The sequence below is a fragment of the Camelus ferus genome, chromosome 33 (genome assembly GCF_009834535.1).
Source record: "Camelus ferus isolate YT-003-E chromosome 33, BCGSAC_Cfer_1.0, whole genome shotgun sequence".
In the NCBI taxonomy this organism is placed as follows: Eukaryota; Metazoa; Chordata; class Mammalia; order Artiodactyla; family Camelidae; genus Camelus; species Camelus ferus.
The window spans coordinates 3,128,167-3,141,977 of record NC_045728.1 but is presented as its reverse complement, the minus strand read 5'-3'; the positions used below and the strand labels follow the sequence as shown (position 1 = coordinate 3,141,977).

Sequence of the window (13,811 nt, the reverse complement as noted above, 5' to 3'; positions counted from 1 at the left end):
GGGAAGGATCCCTTCTTCTGTTGTATGCTTGGGGGCCCCCTCACCCTTGTCTGCAGGTGGGCTGATGGGGCCCACATGACTGAATACCTGTCCAGGAAGAGGCAAGATAGAAATAGAAGAGGAAGCCTGTGTCTTTAGGGAGATGACAGTCTGATGGGGAGTATGGTTGGGCCTGGAGGGCCACACAGATAGGGGGACAAGTCTGAGAGGAGCCAGGTACAGGTTTCTCAAGCTTCAAGGGGCATAAGAAGCAGCTGGTCGTCCCATTAAGAGCCCTGTTCAGTCAACGTGGGTGCACTGAGGTTCTGCCTTTCTAACAGGCTCCAGGGCAAAGCCTGAGCTGCTGGCCCACTGCCTGCCCTTTGAGCAGCAAAGGCTAGAACACTCGTCCCATGGGGCCAGGAAGGGGTTTCTGCACTATGGAGAATGGAAGAACATTCTTCATACGACTTCCCTGCCGTTGTCTGCCGGCAGGGTTGTAGCTTTGCCTTCTCAAGCCTGTCTTTCCTGGTCTGGTCCTCCCACAAACACTAAGCAATTCAGACACCAGTGGTCAATTTCAGCGTGCCATTCTTTGGAAAGGGTGAGTTTAAGGACCGCTGTAATCTGTTTCTGGAATTGCAATATCACTTAGCGGCTGAAGTTCCGCCCTTGACGTCAGACAGACCTGGACCTGAATCCTGGCTCCCCACTTCTATGGCTGTGCAGGCTTGGAGAAGCTACCTGTTCTCCATAAACTTGATTTCCTCAGCTGTGAGGACTGCATGTAATAACGCGCAAGAAGCACCCCGTTTACACTAGCCGTTTATTACCATTATTGGTTACGCAGCCGTTGATACGCATCAGGCGTTCCAAGCAGGAGGCCTGGCAGGCCGAATCTGCGCTTCCCCCAGATCCAGAGGGGTTTTGTTTGGCCCGTGAAGGATTTTAAATAACATTGACCTTGTTGCCAACATCTTAAAATTGGGAAATTTCACATAAAAATCAGAATCTGGGGCTTATGCTGAAAAATCATTAGCTCTGACAAACCTGGCATCCATTTCTTGCTTGGGGACAGGCGCCCAGCGGCGGGGCCGAGCGGGGGCTGGCGACGTTCCGCGGGGTCCACACCTCCAGTCTCCTATCTGCCCCCAACGCTCGCTTGGGTTATCTCCTCCGGGTAGGTGCGTGCCCGCGGGTCCCCACACCTATAGGGTCCCTTCTGATTCTAGAATTCTAGTGATTTTGGCTCCCTAGTAGGTAGCAAGGCCTTCTGGAACTCAGCGAGTTAAGGGTTACCTTGGCAATGTTGCACCTACTGCTTAAACGAAAGAGCTCTGGGACTCCCTCCTTTGCCGTCCGTCAGACAGAGCACCACCTCCATTGCTCCAGGGGCACCTCGGGGCCAGTGCCTGCTGGCTTCCTCCCTCGTCCCTCTCTAACCACTGGTCATCTCAGCAGCGTGTCTTCCTTCCCTCGCCGCATGGTCTAACGTGCTCCTGGCCTTGGCCTTGCAGTTTGAGCAGGTGCTTCTCTTGCCCTGGTGCTGACGTCTGGGTGACATACGAGCACCATTATGCTTTTGCTGGACTCTTGCCTTTTTGTGTCTCTGGAGCTGCCCGGGCCTCGTGCCCATGAACTTTGCTCCTGGAGCTAATGGCCGTGCTGGACTCCGTTCCTGGCTTTTGCCCAGAAGTACTCCTGGTGCCCCTGTGGGAGGGGCCGTGATGGGGAGAGGCCCCGACTTGCTGTTTCTCTCCATCTCCTGGCTTTTCACTTCTTTACGGGCTGGAGGTGGAGCCACACAGGAGAGGAGGTGGAGGCACAGGATAAAGACGGTAGCCCTGAGCCTTTGACTTCTTCTCTTCCCAAGCTTTTCTGTGGACCCACAAGCTCATGGAAGTTCTGTGAGTGCTGAGGCCCCAGGCAGGTCCCGTAAAGTGCGTGAGCCCCAGGGAGGCGCTGGGCCTGGGTGCGGGCGGTTCCCAGGAGCTGAGGTCTGGGAGGGACCAGTCTGTGGGTGGACTGGCTTCTCTGGCCCGTAGTGAGTAACCCCACGTGAGTTCTGGTCTCCTCCTCACCCCTCACAGACTCCCACCCTGGGAGTTGGGATTTTCAGTGTTACTGCGGCCGCTGGCTCTCTGAACAGTGAGAAGGAGGGGGTGGCCGTCGTTGGGAAAGTGACTATAATGACTATCAAATTCTCCAACTTTGGGGATAAAAGCTCCGTGAATTTTAGTTTTGTAGGTTTGTGTGCAGTGGTGGATAAGGGACTTGGTAAAAGACGTTTGACATCACTGCCATCACCTCTAGGAAGTGGGAGCAGAGCAAGAGTGTTGTCAGGAGAACCGAGGAAAAGAGCCGTTCCTGCAGGACCAAGCTTGCTAGTCAAGTTCCTTCAACCAACTTACCAGGAGAGAAAGAGACAGCCCCCAAACCACATTTTACTTTCTAGAATTTGGACGGCCTTTAGGTAATACACTCATGTTCAGTGATCTAAAGACAGCTTGCCTGGAGCAGAGGTCGGGGGTATGTACCCCGCACGTCTGGGCATGAGCGGTCTTGTCCTCTCCAAGTGTCCAGCTGTCCGGCATCGTGCAGACAGGCCTCCAGGTGGCTGATGGGATTTGAACCCAGTGGCCTGAATTTGACCCATGAAGGGGGCTCGCATCCCTCATGGCCCCAGGCAGGTAGGGCCTTGAGCTCCCGCCGAGGACAGGTTCCTTTGCACTCAGGGCCGGGTCCTTTTCCACTACGAGTCTGCACAGGCATCACCTGGTTGCTCTGTAAATGCAGATCCCCTGCGTCAGAGCCTGGAAGGGAGCCGGGACTGCATTTTAACAAGCGCCCGGTGACTCTGAGCTTCAGAACCACCAGTCTCACACGTGGACTTTAAAAACTCATGCAGAGAATGTTTCTCATTCCACGATTTAAAACATTCTTTAATAGTATCTCTGCTTAGAGTGGAGAAGTTCCAGGAACCTACGTGCCAGGCCCTGGAGGGGACAGGATGTGGGCTTCCTCAGCGCCCATACAGCCTCGGGTCTGGCAGTCCAGCTCTCGTTACCTGGACGCCTGCTGGGAGGGAGCTTCTATGGCCAACACTCCACGTCCTTCCCATGAGGTACGAATTGTTTTCTTTAAAAGCTTGACCCGAACACCCCCCGGTTCCAGGTGGAACACATTTTCACTTAAAACCATCAAATATTGGCTCTAAAGGGAATTTAGAGATCTATTCCAGAGCCCTCAATTTTATAAATGAGAAATTATAGGTTAGGAATGGATAAAAAAAAAATGCTGCGATGATAAATTCCTGAATCCCCATTCAAGGAGTTTCATAGAGAGAGGGACTTCAGCAGAGAGCCATCAACGAGGAACAGAATCAGTCTCCGCAAATCCAGCTGTTGCCTGGGGAGGCATGACCTCTAATTTCCTGAGAGTCCTTTTAAAGGGGGATGCCCGCCAGGCAGGGGCTTGGAAACCCCGTCCTTCCCAGGCTTTCCCGTTGGCTCAGAGAGGACAGCTGACCCAGCCCCACCACCTGAGCAGGCTCCTCACCCAGGGACGCACCAGCCCCTGACTTGCCTTCGGTACCATTTATTCTGCCAGCGTCAGGTGCCAGTTCCGTGCCGGGCTCTCCCCTAGGCCCTGGGCTACGCCATTCCCAGGGGAGATGGGAGCTACTCTCACAGAACTACCATCGCTCTCATTCTGAGCTTATTAAATTCTCTTTCTGTATTTTTAACTGCCCTGTTTTTGCCTTGAGAGAAAATTCTGCTGCTTGGATTTTTTTAATCTGGCCTCTTATCAATTTCTATTTTTTAAATTAAAATATAGTTGATTTACAATGTTGTGTTAGTTTCTGGTGTACAGCGTAGTGATTCAGTTTTTTATATATATATATTCTTTTTCATCGTAGGTTATTACAAGCTATTGAATGTAGCTCCCTGTGCTTTTCAGTAGGACCTTGTTGTTTATCTATTTTATATATGGTAGTTTGTGTCTGCTAATCCCAAACTCCTAATTTACCCCTCCTGCTAATGATTAATGAATCAGATCAACTTGTGACATGTATTCATTTCATATTTGCACGAGAGTCACGATGTCACCTCTTGGAGAATGGCCTTTGCGTCGTCTCTTCTTCTGAAGCTGTGTTAGTCTCCTACCTTCACCGGGTACCCCGTTCCCTCTCCCCTGCTGCTCCCCAGGCCCCTTCCTGCACAAGCTGGTTGGTGGCACAGCATGCCTGTCTGTTCACTGTGTGTGGAGGGAGGTGGTATTTAGAACGTGGCACTGGGGATACCAACACATCGGGAACAATCTGTTGAGGTTTCCCTTTGCCAAGTTGTCCCAGGGTCCGGGGTTGCCAACTTGTGAACCAGTGACTCGCTCTGAATGGAAACCCTGTACAGCGGAGCGCAGCTCCCTCCTGCCCCGGAAAGCTACCTGGCACTTTCTTCCACCTACTTTTCATGTATCGATGGGAACCTGGACTTCACCTCCGTAGGGGTTTCCTGAAACATTATCCACTCCGACCTCGCAAGGTTGCCAGGTGGGGTGGAGGGAAAACAAAGGGGGCTCTTGAAGCCTTGGGAGCTGGCCTTAAATCCTGACACTCCTGGAGTGTGGAAAGGGCTGAGGGGCAGGGTGAGGTGAAGCGCTAACAGTCTGTGGCTTGTCAGGAAAGGAGCAAGGGGATTATTCCACGTTAGCACTGACCGACCTTGGGCAGCCTGTGACCGCATAATTGCTTTGTAAAACGGCACAGAAAAGCAGTGTCTGTGAAATCGGCAGACGGCTGGGGACCAGGAGCCGCCCCACATCTGGCGGAGCCGCGAGCTGCACGTGGAGGTGCCGGGGGAGGAGCCCGGTCACCAGTGTCTGTGCCCCGTCTGGTGCATCTTCCCTTGCTCCGTCAGGGTAGCGCCCACAGCGCGTTCCTTGTTCCAGGTCAAGTACTCAGTGCTTTGTATGCGTCTCTCACTCAAACTTCACGGCCACTTATGGCAATAGGTATTGTTATTATTATCAGAGAAGTGATCACAGAGCCTCAGAGAGGTGAAGCAGTTTACTCACAGTCACACAGCTGGCAAGGGGCAGAGATGGCACTCGAACCCTGATCTGTTGGGTGCCCAAGCACTTTATTACTATCTTAGACTCGCCCCTCCAGGTTAGATTGTGAGCCAGGGGTTTAACCAGGGAGGGAGGAACTGCCAAGTTCTTCCCTTTTGCAGGGTTGAATTTGCGGTGTGACCGTGAGCTTCATGGGAGCAGAAGCTCAGGCCTTACACTGCTGCGTGTGCCCTCAGGGCCCAGCAGTGCCAGGCGTGCAGGAACAGGACCGGAGCGACGCCACCGCTGTGGACTTTCATTAGGATGGACGGAGTTCTGTTAGGGGCTTGGAAAAAAGCCACCATCTCAAGAGGCTCTGTGATGATCAAAACAGCCCAAGAAATTCGCTTTGGAAATTGCTTTCCGAGCCTCAGGCACATAAATACGGTTTTATACATACCCTCAGCCATGGCAAGCCTAGCCCGTGGAGGCTGGCTTTAAAGGTGTTAGAAAGCCCACGGCTGGGCGGTGGAGGGCCAGTGTCACATGTTCAGTTTTGTTTCACAACAGGCTGTTGCGGGGGTAAAGCAGAGGGGCCGGTGGCCGTGAAGGGCCCACCCCACGGCTCCTCATGCAAGAGGATTTTTTTCTTTCTTTTCTTTCTTTTTCTTCTTGATTGAAGTTGCAGTAATTCCTGGTGTACAGCATAGTGATTCAGTTATACATCCATATATACTGCTTTTCAGATTCTTTTTCATTACAGGCCGTTACAAGATATGAATGTAGCTCCCTGTGCTGTACAGTAGGACCTTGCTGTTTATCAATTTTATATACAGTAGTGTGTATCTGCGACCCCCAAACTCCGAATTTGTCCCTCCCTTACTTCCCACTTCGGTAACCATAAGTTTGTTTTCTGTCTGTGAGTCTGCTTCTGTTTTGTAAGTAAGTTCATTTGTCTTTTTTTAGATCCCACATATAAGTGATATCATATGGCATTTTTCTTTCTCTTTCTGGCTCACTTCACTTAGAATGACGATCTCCAGGTCCATCCGTTGCTGCAAATGGCACTATTTCATTCTTTTCTACGACTCAGTATATTCCATTGCATAAATATGCCACAGCTTCTTTATTCAGTCATCTGTCGGTGGACATTTAGGCTGCTTCCACGTCTTGGCCACTGTAAATAGCGCTGCTGTGGACACTGGGGCGCAGGCGTCTTCTGGAATTAGAGTTCCCTCTGGATACGTGCCCAGGAGCGGGGCAGTCGTGTTCTCGCCAGCCCTGAGGGTGGTCCTGACGTGACCCTACCTCTGACGTGTGGAAGTTTGAGAACTGCTGCTCCGTGTCAGGTGTGTCACCATCTCTGAAACCCCCATAGTGCCGATGATGCTTTTCCATCCTAGTGGGATGATGTGTCTTCTCGGTGCTCCTCCCCACACTCCGTGCTTTTTCCACCTGTCAGGTTTCTGTTTGTTGCTCCAGGTCCTGCCCGATCGTCACTCCTCTGTGACGTGTTCTCTGTTTCTCAGTCAGAATGCCTTGCTCTCACCCTGGAGTCTTCACTGGCTCTGCCCCTGGAGTCTTGAGATGCGTTTGCTTCTGCCTTATTGTTTGTCTTCCCCACTGGACTGTGAGCTCCAGGAGAACGGTGTCAGAAATGTTTTTGTCCCAGAATCCACGGTCTGCCGTAGAATAAGCATTTTCTGAATTGACTTGGGTCAATGCACTATTTCACATGCATCGTCAGGAGAGGGCGAGGTCTGTCCTGGATGGAGAACCAGGCCAGAGACCTGTCGCATCCCACTCTTTAGGAACTTGTTGTCCCACGGCAAGTGCTCCATAGTTCCCCTCCTGCACTGGGCTCACCCCATGCTGGGTAGCTTAATTTTAGAGACATACCTAGAATGGCTAGAGAGCTCAGTTTCTCAAAAGATGGGGTATCAGGGGAGAACAGAAGAGAGGGCAGGTCTTCAGATGGTCAGAAAGGTGGTGATCGGAAAGACTCAGGACTCCTATGCTAACAAAACAAGCAGGGGCTGTCATACCCCTACGCCAACCCCTCAATGGAAAAACAGAGGCCTGTAGTTTTTGATCTGCTGGGCCAGCCAATGGGGTATCAGTGTGGACATGGCAAAACACTTTTAGCTGTGAAGCTGTTAATGAACATTTGATCTTTTTTTTTTTCACTGTCTGTAATGAGCTGAATTGTGTCCCCTAAAAATCCATACGTTGAAACCCTAACCTCTGATGTGACTGTATTTGGAGATGGGATAATTAAGGTTAAAAGAGATTGTAAGGCTGGGGCCCTGATCCTATAGGACTGGCGTCCTCATTAGAAGAGGAAGAGACACTAGGGTGCAGCCAAACAGAGAGAAAGCAGCAAGAGGACAGAGCAAGAAGATGGTCTCTGCACGCCAAGGAGAGAGGCCTTGGGAGACACCAGCCCTGCCGACACCTTGATCTTGGACTTCCAGCCTCCGGACTATGAGGAGTGGATGTCCGTTGGTTAAGCTGCCCAGTCTGTGATAGTTGTTACAGCAGCCCGAGCTGCCTAGTGCATGGCTGCTTTCATTTTTCCCTCCATCCTTTTCTTTTCCTGATTCTTATAGTCCCACCTGCTCAGTCTCCATCTTTCATTATTTTATGTTCTTTATTTCTTTGTAAAAACAACAACAAACATGACAAAAGAGTGGGAACTAATTCAGAGTCTGATTTTGAATTTTACTGGATAGCTTAGAATCAGTGAACTGGAAGTTGTGGTTGCCAGGGTAACAAATCTTCCATCTGAAACCATGTTTTCCACACTTGCATTCCATTAGAGCGCATATAAATATATATATATATATGTGTGCTCACAATTGCATGTCGTTTTGTAAGTCTTATGGGTCCGCCCTTCCTGATATGATTCTGGGCTTTCACTCAGTTCTAGCGTGACTGGAGACTAAATTATTAAAGAATTTAAGTGAATTCAACCCTTCTTGACTTAAGTTAGGGGCATATTTCCCGTTCTGTCTCCTATGTCTTCCCTCCACCCAAAAACTGCAAGTTCCAGAAACACGGCCTCTGGAGGGAAATCAAGAAATCCTTTGCAATGCTTTTAGCATGACTGTTTCAGTGATCTCTGGAATAGATATTGCTTGTTACACAAGTGGGGAAAATACGAGGATACATGCAACAAAAATAGAATTACTTCAGAATGAAGAGGAGATACAACTTCAATGAAATCCAATTTCATTTAGCTGATTGCTAATTTTATCCTAGTATGTGCTAGGGCTAGAGATTACCTCCTGGCCCACTACAATAACGAACCCAAGAAACAATAATGCTGAGGACAATGACAATTTAATTTTTTTTTTTTACTTTACCTTATATAGTTTTATCATCTAGAGATGATACTATGGAAGTCTCGAGGAATTAATATTCTTTTTTTTTTCATCTTTGTCACCAATTTATTTTTTTAAATTGAGTTATAGTCATTTTACAATGTTCTGTCAAATTCCAGTGTAGAGCACAATTTGAGGAATTAATATTCTTGATTCAGTTTTACAGATGAGGAAAAAGGAAAATCAGAGGAGGCATGAGATTTGCCTGATGTAGCACATAGTCAGTAACTGTAACCTTTGGGACATGAACATTCAAGTGTGATACATCTTCCACAGGCGTCTGAAAGGACTTTGGCTTTAAATATTTCTTCTTCCTCATTCTTTACCTCCTTGCCTTCTGGGATGCCAATTGCATGTATGTTAGGCTCTTTATCTGTATTCTGCATGTTTCATACTTCTGTCTGCCCTTTAGTGTTTTTTTTTTTTTCCTATTCACATGTATTCAGGTCCACCAGCTTGATTTCTGCTGTGAAAGATGCTGAGTGAGTCCTTACTTTCAGACAGTGCAGTCCTAGGAATCCACTTGCTTTTTTTAACAATAGATTCCAGTTCTCAGCTGAAATTCTTCATCTTTTCAGCCATCATTTTGCCCATTTTTTTCTCTATTTTCTCTTAGATATTCATCGTACTTATTTTCAAAGTCCTTCTCTGTTAAGTCTAACATTTGGATATTTGTGGATCTGCTTTTTTGTCTATTTTTTTCTCTTGATTATTGGTCACATTTTCCTACCTCCTCTCATGTCTCATTACTTATAGTTGTTTGGCAGACCTTAGATATAAAAAAACCATAGAGATTGAAATTAAGATTACTTCCCCCCCAAAAGGTTTTGCCTTTTCCCCAGTGGGCCAGACAGCATAAGAGGCTGATCACCTTGACACCACGAGAACGCAGCCTGGGTTGTGTCTGGGCTACAGTTCAACTCAGTCCTCTGGTGGGATTTTTGTCTCCTACAAAATGTGAGACTGAGGGAGGTCTGACTCCTGGTCCAGCCACTATCTGGGCAAAGTCCCCTTGGGCTTGGGGTTGAGATCTTGCTGTATCTCTGTCACTTCTGTCCTAAAAGTTTAGCTCATTAGTCTCCACGTCACGTGGATTCAGAACCTGCCAGAGTTCTCACAGAGCCGCACTGGCTGTGCTTGCAAGCCCCTCCCACTGGTGTGACCGTCTCCCGGGGGCTTGGAGGCTCTGGGCGAATCTACTCTTTCCTGGTGGCTCAGCCCCGACGTCCAGTCTCCCGTCCACCCCAAATGCAGTAACTGTCCTGTGGGGAAGCCAGCCGTGCGCCTGGGACTCTCCTGGATCCACTCTCTCACACCAGGCTGCGGGGCTCAGACAAGCCCCCCAACTTCTCTTTTCCTCTTCACATGGTCAGCCCAGGGCTGGGCCTCAGCAGACGCCCCCAGCCCCCTGCAGGGAGGAAAGCTGGCAACCTCAGCTCCCTGTCTGGTCCCCTCCCCTCTGGAGCTGTCCTTTCTCCAGTCCCCTTTGCCTCTGTGGGTCTCCTCGCTGTTTTTAAAAATATGACTCTGTGATGTGTCTTTATCTCCCCTGGCTGTGCAGTGGGAGGAATGCCTGCCTCTGCCTACTAAATCCTACTCAGGAGCAAAAGTCCAAAAAATGCCTATTTTTAAAATCTGTTTTTTGTCAGTGAAAGTACACTGAGTCATACTGTTTTGCCAATATTTTATTATACATATTTTCAAACAGACAGCAAAGTTTAAAGAAGTTTACTGTGAACAACCCACATACTTAGTGATGTGCTGGGGAGCGGGCTCTCCAGGCAGCAAATAAAGCAAGCTCTATTTGTCTGGTTTGCAGGCTTCTGTGCTGTAGACATGCCCACCACAGACAGGTTCAGCCACCAACGTAACCTGGGGGAGAGCTGAGCAAAATCTGCTCTTGGGAGCCGGTGCAGAGACACCACTGCATAGAACCATCACCTCGGTTCTCAGACTAACATTTTGTATCCTTGTTTCATCACCTTTGTATCCAGCCCTGTTTCTACCAACATCCACCTTATTTTTTGTAAATTTCAGATGTGGTTCCCTCCAAATACTTCAGCACGCATATTAACCAGAGTTTAATATTTCTTTACAGTATTTTTTATGTAAAATGAATTCTCCGTCTTAATTGTATGTTTGCTGAGTCTTGAGTCGTGCATCTGTGAAATCCAGCCCCTATCAAGATATAAAAGAGTACATTTACCCCAGAAATTTCCCCCTAAAACTTGACCAACTAAAGCTTTCCGCTTTTCTATGAACTGTCCCTTAACCAGGAATTCTTCACTACCCTTATCAAATGATCACCCTAAATGCATGTCTTTGTATTCCATTTTGTACTCGTCAGGAGGAATAACCAGAAATTTGCAAGCATGAACTTTGAAGGTATATGCCTCGTAGGCACCTGAGAGCTTCAGGATTCATAGTGTGCACCCTCACCGACTCAGGCCAAGAAAGCATTGCAGATATCAAACGCAGATCAAGTCCACAGTCCCCAGGACAGACAAGCAGCCTCACAGCCCACCTCTTCAGACTCCGTCAGCTCCAGCTCCCACACTGAACATGTGTGAATCATTCATAACAGTCCCGTGATGTAGCTGTCATCCACGGGGAGCAAGCCTTTCCTACCTCCCACCCCTGGCTGACGCCCCCGACCGCACTTCACTTGGCAACGCATGCATTTGGCTTCCACCTGTCATAACTCAAGGGGAAATATCAGTCAGCAGCGAAAAACACAATCCAGAAAAACACTCGGCAAGAAAAGGGAGAAAACAGTCACTGCCTTCAATTATGAGGAAGGATATTGTAGACTCAAGCAGTGTGAAATACGGACAGTGTTTAGAGTTCTGAATCGCGGATCCGTGCTCCAGATGAGGAAGGCAGGTTTGGAGAAGAGTGCGTAGAAATCTTGCACCTGAAGTGCCAAAACAGAAAATATTTTCAAAAATAATTGCATGTATCTGATGTTAACAAGGACAGTGATCAGGACGTGATGCTGCCTTTTATTATTGGAGGACGGGTAAAATCATAATATCTAACACATGTGTCATGGTTTATTAAGGTTTCGTTCTGGTCGCCTCACTTGCCAGACCTTGGGAGGACTCATGAAAGTTACAAGAAGGCTGATTTCTTTAACTGTTCGGGCTGTGTAACAATTAAATGAGTTATTGCCTGAAGCTTCCAGACTTCATGACCTCATGACCACATGACTCTCCAGTGACTCTATTTTCCAAACTGAATTTGGGTCACTTTTTTGCTAAGTAAACATTTGATACCCAGAGATATCAGAACATTCAGGAGACTAGCTGTTATTTAATTCACTCAACAAACATACATTTGTCAAGTTTTTCTAGTCTCTTTTTCACATATGCTCATAGTTATGCTTTGTAAGCTAATAGTTCATGAATAATAATTCATTTAACTGTTTTCTTCCTGCTGCACTTTTTGGTGTTTCTAATTTTTCCATGTGACAAATATTGTCACAATAAATATCATGGCATAGAAAGCTTCCTCTGTATGTTGGGTTATTACTCAAACATAGATCGAGGGGCCTAATCCTTTTTAATGCCCTTCTGCAACATCATAAAATCCTCTTCCAAAAAAGTTTGCATCAATTTATAAACCTATAAAAAATGTATGAGAGTGCCCATCTCACTGCACCCTTGCCAACAGTGAGTGACAGTAATCTTTTAGACAGTGAAAACGTGGGTAGTCCAGGAAGATCTCAGCTGGATACTAACATACCAACTTTGGAGAATTACAAAGAACGGGCTCTAATTGGTGGGTTCAGCTGCATGAAGTTTAAGGCCCCATCTAAATGTCTAGGGTTATATTTACAACTGATTTTCATTTGAACATAACTAGTTCTATCATGATGGGTTTCACAGTAAAGCAATTATTTTTCTGAAGACATTATGAAAAATTTACAGGAGAAACCTAAATGGCACGGCTAGTTCACACGACAGAGGTTGGTATAATCTTTGGTTTCTCAGGATTTAGTGGACTACAGTGGGTGTGTTTGCAAACTAATTCACGTAAGATGCAAAGTACCTGTATTGTTTAGTTATATATATGTATGTATATATCTGATAAATATAAGTAATATACATGTATTTATTACATACATGTATTAGTCAGCTCAAGCTGCCATAGCAAAATATCTTAGACTGGGTGGCTTAAATAACAGACGCTTATTTCTCAGATTTCTGGAGGCTAGACGTCTGAGGTCAGGGCAGCAGAACAGTAGGGGTCTGTTGAGAGCCCCCTTCCCGGCTTGTAGATGGCCTCCTTCTCTCTGTGTCCTCACATGGGGACGGAGGGGGTGGAGAGAGAGAGGAGGGGAGAGGAAGACAGAGAGAGAGGTCTCTTCCTCTTCTTGTAAGACCACAGTCCTGCTGGCTTTGGATCTTACTTAGGATCGTATTGAACCTGAATTACCTCCTAGAGACCCTGTCTCCAGATGCAGTCATGTCGTGGGGTAGGGCTTCGATGCGTGGATTTGTGGGGAACACGGTTCAATCCATAGCAATGTGTGTCTTTAATAATAATTTATTTTGAGGATAATATTTTAGCAATATTAGTAAATAGTATATATTTAGTAAAATATATATTTTAAAGTACAAGCCTTCAGATCAGTTTTGTTCTCAAGCTTTGGTCTCAAGCATCTTCCCGTGACCCCTTATGAAGTCTCTCTGTGCATCTTGGTTGAGATGGGAGGCTGACTCTACAAATAAACCGAGACAGACAGTGTCTGAATTCTCGAGGAGCTGGCTTCAGACTGTGTCCCTTTCAGACTAAGGGTCAGCATTAAGACCCTGTTATGGTTATCTACTGCTACGTAACAAATCATCCCCAGATGCAGTGGCTGAAAACAACAACAATAACTTTGTTATCTGTCATGGTTTCTGCAGGGGAGGAATTTGGGGAGGGCTTGGCCGGGTGATCCTGGCTGGGGGTCTCTTGTGTGGTTGTCATTAGACAGTGGTTGAGATTGGAAGACTGGACCGGGAGAGACTGGGGCATCCAGAGTCTAACCGGCTCTCTCTCTGCACATAGTCTCAGGGCCTCTCCATATGGTTTTTCTGTCTGAGTTAGTTAGTGCCTCCTTGCAGCGTGGTGGACTCAGGGCAGTCAGACCACTCGCATGGTGGCCCAGTGCTCCAGCGCCAGGGTTCCACCTCACAAGGTGATCAGCCTCTGAAGCCATGCAGTGTCACTTGCTCGACATTCTGCTGGTTACAAATGAGGCACCAGCCCATCCAGATTCAAAGGAAGGAGAATTAGCCTCCATCACTTAATGGGAGGGAGGCAAGATTCTAGAAGGGCAAATGGGGTGAATTACCGTCACGTCCATCTTTGGGAAACATGGTCCACCACAAGCCCTTTCATAGAGAATCC

The 13,811-nt window shown here is 47.6% G+C and overlaps 1 long non-coding RNA gene across 6 annotated transcripts in view; it reads left to right on the top strand.

The window, feature by feature from the left end:
* The window catches only part of LOC116661145, a 225,036-nt gene that overhangs the window by 148,480 nt on the left and 62,745 nt on the right, over nucleotides 1-13,811 (top strand). The window contains exon 1 of one of the 6 annotated variants that reach the window (XR_004316914.1): nucleotides 1,773-1,886. The exons of the other annotated variants lie outside the window; for them this stretch is intronic. This is a non-coding gene — a long non-coding RNA (uncharacterized LOC116661145). Of the gene's footprint in view, nucleotides 1-1,772; nucleotides 1,887-13,811 lie in introns of those variants that run through there. 6 annotated transcript variants of the gene reach the window in all.